Genomic DNA, 6,000 nt, shown 5'->3' on the forward strand with positions numbered 1-6,000 from the left:
ACGAGACCAAATTGGTTAGAAATTCATTTACTATGACTAAGCTACTCATTTGGAAATGCTATCATAGCTTGATAAGCATATCTATGCCCGACAAACAAAATGACACCAAAAAGGTTTTGCCACCTCAGATGGTACCAATATCTGGCCTGGCCCATGGACTAATGACACAATCCTCTTTTGGTCTGACATATTTGATTGAAACTAACTAAAGTTTATTTCAGGTAATTTGATTTTCTGGCTATCGCAAGATGTCACATTCGAGTTCAACAACCTTGTGGGGGGGGGGGGGGGGGGGAGGGGGAATTTATAAAAGATCCGAGGGCTCTGACCCTGAAAGCAGGGACCTAATAACATGTATAATAATGGACTGTTCACTGCAGTCTTGCGGATCGTCGCTGACACTTGATTATGTGCATCTTAATGAATACATTCAGGTGCCTGGATTATAACGGTTGTGTGATCATGTATCGTCACTAACAAAAGAATCTTTTCCCTCATTTCAGTCTTGTTTCGCTGATGTGCCTTTTTTTTTCAGACGGATATGTCTTATTTGAAAAACAAGAAAAAATAACCTTCTATGGAAACACTAAATATTACCAAAGACAAGACAAAAACAAACCAAAGGCGCAAGAACACACACTGCAATAAAAAAAACCAAACCAAACCAAACCAAAACAAAGGTACTATAATTCACCCAGCTCATTTATGCACTCTCCGTAACTTCCTTTGTACAATAACATCAGGTCTCCTGTCCCTTCTCCCGGCCTGGGGGAGGGGGTGACGCTACAATCTTTGGGGGATAATGCAGGACAGAACAATTGTTTCATAAACATAAACTACAGTGAACGCCATATGACAAGAGAGAGAGAGAGAGGGGGGGGGGGGGAGGGAATTAGAAAAAGGAGCGGTATAAACCGCGGTGAGGAAGAAAGAACCATCTGAGCAAGGGAAAGGAAAAAGAAAGGGGAAGGGCAGTTGACTCTCTATAAAGATATAATTTGTTCCATTTCCTCCATTTTGCCTAATGCAAATCAAATTTATTTTTGCTTTTAGCTATTTCTTCTTCAATCAAACTATATTTTTTTACATATTGCACAAAATGTTGCCTTTGAGGACATAAACTTTGATACTTACAGCTTAAAATAAATTGTTTACCTAATAATATTTTGAAATTGTACGAAAAATCAACATCGTTTCTTGGATGTATAACACCATATAACACCTTTTGAATTGAAAACAGTGCAAGGAATCAATTTTTCTTCTTTCCTCTTTAAACACTGATTCCAAGAATACTGACACCTTCCGGCAATCAAAAAACAAATGTTCTATTGTCTCCGGTTCACTTTTACACAAGGAACATATTGAGTCATCTTTTCTCCCTATTCGAACAAGCCACGAATTAACGGGGATCAAATTATTCAGTATATCTTATACTGCGTTATTCTTAATTTTGTATCAATTGTCAAACTGGCAGGTAATTTGAAAAAAGATTGAACATATTCAAATCCAATGTCATACATAACATCAAAACGATCAAAAACACTTGATTTTCCTGGGTTATTCAAATGCAGATATATATTATATAGATACTTTGTTGTTACGTTATGTAATTCCAACCATCTACCCTTGATACAAATTAAAGTAAAAGTACTCAGGGGTTTAATAAAGGGGTGATAATCTTGACGAAGGAAAAAAAAGCTTCCATTCACGTGGCATATCTTCTTGAAGCTATCAAGAAGAGTGAAATACTGAGTATACTGCAAACCTTTACCCTTACAATCCTTCCAATGCAGAGGTCGGCCGTATCAATCTAACATATCAGTTACCTTCAAAAAACCTTTCTCTACTATATGTGTATTAAACATAGACTTCCCATGAAACAAAATGCATTTATTATATTCAAGATTATTTGATTGGGTATGCTTAATTCTGTATTATGAAGGAGGGACCACGTTTATAATACCTCTAAAAACCATCGTGAAATATTAATCTTTAACTTTGAAACATCAAAGTTGCAGAAGAACAAAAATTCTCCTCCTACAGATGCTAGCAAATCCAAACAAATGGATTTCCACCCTTTTGAACATGACTCAAATAACCTCTGCACCCATTTGATATTTTGGGCTTGCATCAATGACTTTAAACAGCACATTTTCAAACCTCCCTCCTCATAATCTTTTACTAAAACATCGCGCCTTATTCTATATGGGCCTCTCACCAAATTCACAAATAACTTTATGCACGTCATGTATAAAAGAAACTGGCACTGAAACTATATTTGCGATATATAACAACTGAGATAAAGCATAAGTCTTAACAATCTGAATTTTCCCGTAGTGGGATAAATCTCTAAATCTCCACCTATGCAGTTGTGATTTAATATTCATCACAAACAAAGTCTTTGTAATTGTGCCTTCCGGTCGTGAAAAGAATACGAAATTTCTATTCCTAAAACAGTGAGAGCAGATACAAATTCTACATTCCTAAATTGTTGCACGTCCGTCTTAGGTGCAGGAGTAAACACAGATGGACCAATTCGTATCAATTTTGTCTTATCATAATTGATTGATAAAGACGAACAGATAGCAAAATCATCTAAAATCTTTTTTTTTCTTTTACAAATTTATTTATTTCCTCTTCATTATACAACGTAACATACAAAATCATATTACAAATTATGTTTTGTTTAACAACAACAACAACAACAACAACAACAATAAAAGATGGGTATCAAACTCTTCAACAATTGAACAATATCCTAAAGATACAGTCAGCTCTCGTTACAATAAACTCCTTGGGCCCAGCGAAACCACCGTGATCTTGTCACTTTTGAAACCTTGCCATATCCAGGGCGCAAATACCTCTGAATAGGAAAATTTTCAAACCCTGGGACCCCCCAAAAAAACTACCCCATCACGTCGGGGTTCTGCCATATGGATATTCTTTATAACGAGAGTCGACTGTATGTTCTTCTACAATGACCTAAAAAAATATGTTCTACAGGGGACCATTTCTTATAATGAAAATTTAATTTGTTTGTTCGTTTTGCAATGTTGGATTCTATATATCGGATATTAACAATAAATGCTGTCAATCCATGAAATTTCACACCTGTATCTTTGCATCTCTGAATATATATGTACCTTTTGTATAACAGTATTAAATGATTCAATAAACTCCTGTGGGGCCCTTTCCAGTCTTTGATGAATCCAAACATTACTATAATTCTTGTACAATCCTCTAATTTGACATGAAAGATCGTACCAATTTCATCCACAAATTTTTGAAGTAATTCTTTGGCAGCTTTACAATCAAAAAACAAATGTACAGGGGTCTCAGCACATGACTTACAAAGCGTACACAACTCTGATTCTGATATTTTCATCTTAAACAATCTTTCATTTGTGTAAAGTATATTATGCGACAACTTGAACTGAAATTCTCTCAATTTTACTTCAATTGTACATGTAAATGGCAACATATATATTTGTGTCCAATCTGGTTGAATTCCAAAATTGCCAGCGAAAACTGTTTCGCAAACAGGTCTTGATTTAATCTCTTTTAAAAATTCCTCATATATTGGTTTTGATTTCACATCTTGTAACTGTGAAATAATAAGATCCTTTTGTTTTTGAGCCACTTCTTCTTTCCAAAACATCTCCAATAGGAGTGTATTGAAGGAACATTTCGAGTATTTTTGAACAGAGTATACAATTGCCATATACATCATATTATATTTGCTTGGCACTCCTTTCCTTAACCGAAATTCAAAATCAATGAGCCGTCCATCAATACTAAATATTTGATATATATAACATAAACCTGCTTCAAAAAACGGCCTGCAGAATATTTAGTGCTTATCAATCAAAATATTCTGGTTATTCCATACTGGCTGTTGTAGGATGCCTGCTTGGCTATTTTCATCACCAATAAAATCCTCATGTATGTTTGTCTTTAACCATATTCGTAGAATATTCTCATAGAATGGAGGTATACCCCTCTTATCAATAGTTTCAAGGGAATAATTACTTTGAAACACTAGAATTCCACCAAGCCTTTTTAAGAAATAATCTCCCAATAGCACCCATTCATCTAAAATCTTTGCAAGATTAGGAAAACATTGATCATTTGTTTAAAAAAAAACACAAACATGTGATATCATCAGCATACATAGAAAGTTTTATTTCCTCCTGTACACTTAACTTTATTCTCATAATTTCTGGGCTAGATCTAATATAGAGTGCAGGTGTCTCTATGGCTAAAATGAATATAAGGTGAAAAAGGATCGCCTTGGCGGACGCCCCTCCCAATCCTAAAATACCCAGTTGACCTATTATTATTGAAAACACAACTTTCTATATCATTATAAAACACACTCACAAATCTACAAAATTGTTCTCCAAATTTAAAGAATTTCAACACTTCAAATAAATATTGATGATTGAGGGAATCAAAAGCTTTTTAAAAATCAAGGCTAACAATGAAACCACAAACGTTTTTCAATCTAGAATAACAGAGTGTCTCTGAAACGGTACGAACCGCTTCACAATACCTATCTTTGATGAAGGCCACCTGATCCGAATGAATGATATTAGGTAAAACCCTTTTTAACCTCATCGCTAACACCTTCGAACAAATCTTGTAATCAACGTTTAATAAATTAATCGGACGGTAATTCTCAATAGATAATTAAACTTTTATCTTTCCCTTTCTTAGCTATCAACGTTATCATTCACCCTTTTGCAATTCATTTTTGGACATTCACTTTTGACATTCACTTTTGCAATTCAGATTAGATGATCGGATGACGTACGTCATGGTGTCACAAGTGCTATCATTTTTTCCTCCTTACTCTCTCTCTCCCTCCCTCTTTCTCCCTCTCTCTCTCTCTCTCTCTCTCTCTCTCTTGTGGGGATCGAGTTAGGGGATGAGGGGTATTAATTCAGGAAGAAGGAATTAAGTGTCATTATATAGCATTAGATTTACTGAAGGGTTGAATCGATTATGCAATGATAACTTTGTAAAGACTGAGCAGAAAATGTGAAAAATCCCCCTCCTCCCTCTCACCCCTCCCCGCCCCAATTAGGGTACCCCTGGATCCGCTATAATCAAACATGAAATTTCAGTCATTAATGTCTTCATAGCACACTAACTTAGCTCTATCTTTATCGGTTCGACAGAACTTATTATGTCAAAATCCAGAGTTTAGGGACTCTGAGGTTTCAACTCCTCCCCCCCCCCCCCTCTCTCTCTCCTTCGGCCGTGGGGGGGGGGGGGAACTCATTTTTAAAAATTGAGATTTAAGATCATATCACCATTAAGATGCTATCTGCCAAGTTTGGTGAAAATCCGGGCTGTTGTGGGGTTTATATCAGGGGCGGCGCAGCCGTGGGGGCCGTGGGGGCTCGGGTCCCCACACTTTTTGTGCATCATACAAAGGAATACATAACTTTGGGCCCCCACACTTTTTTCAACCCGGAAGTACGTAAGTGGCACTAAAATGGGAGGGGAGAGAATGAGCTGAGTTGTTTTTTTTTTTTTTTTTTGCTTGTTAGCTGAAGAAACCCGGAAGTGGACGAGGAGAGATGAGCTGAGGACCTTTTTTTTTTTTTTGCTTGTTACCTCATGAAACCCGGAAGTGGGCCCCCACACTTTTGAAAACACTGCGCCGGCCCTGTATAAAAATGAAAACGGTAAAGGTTCATGAGCAGTTTTTGTTTATAGACATCTAGTTCTATTAATGGTACGTAATACAAGATTTTTACATTTCCCGGCAGCGTTTTTACATTTCCCGGCGAGACGTTTTTACATTTCCCGTTGATGCAATTTTCGAGATTTTTACATTTCCCTGCGAGACATTATTACATTTCCCGGCGTTTTTACAAATCCCGGCTCCACCGGCCTACTCCATCAACGCTGTAATAATACGATAGGGTTTAGCCTGACCAGTTAAGCACAGCGTTGCTTCGCGACAGCGGCTGCGTGTAGTTAACTGGAGGG

Source organism: Diadema antillarum, unplaced genomic scaffold (genome assembly GCF_040938485.1).
Source record: "Diadema antillarum isolate AM-2024a unplaced genomic scaffold, OU_Dant_1.0 scf00000063, whole genome shotgun sequence".
Classification (NCBI taxonomy): domain Eukaryota; kingdom Metazoa; phylum Echinodermata; class Echinoidea; order Diadematoida; family Diadematidae; genus Diadema; species Diadema antillarum.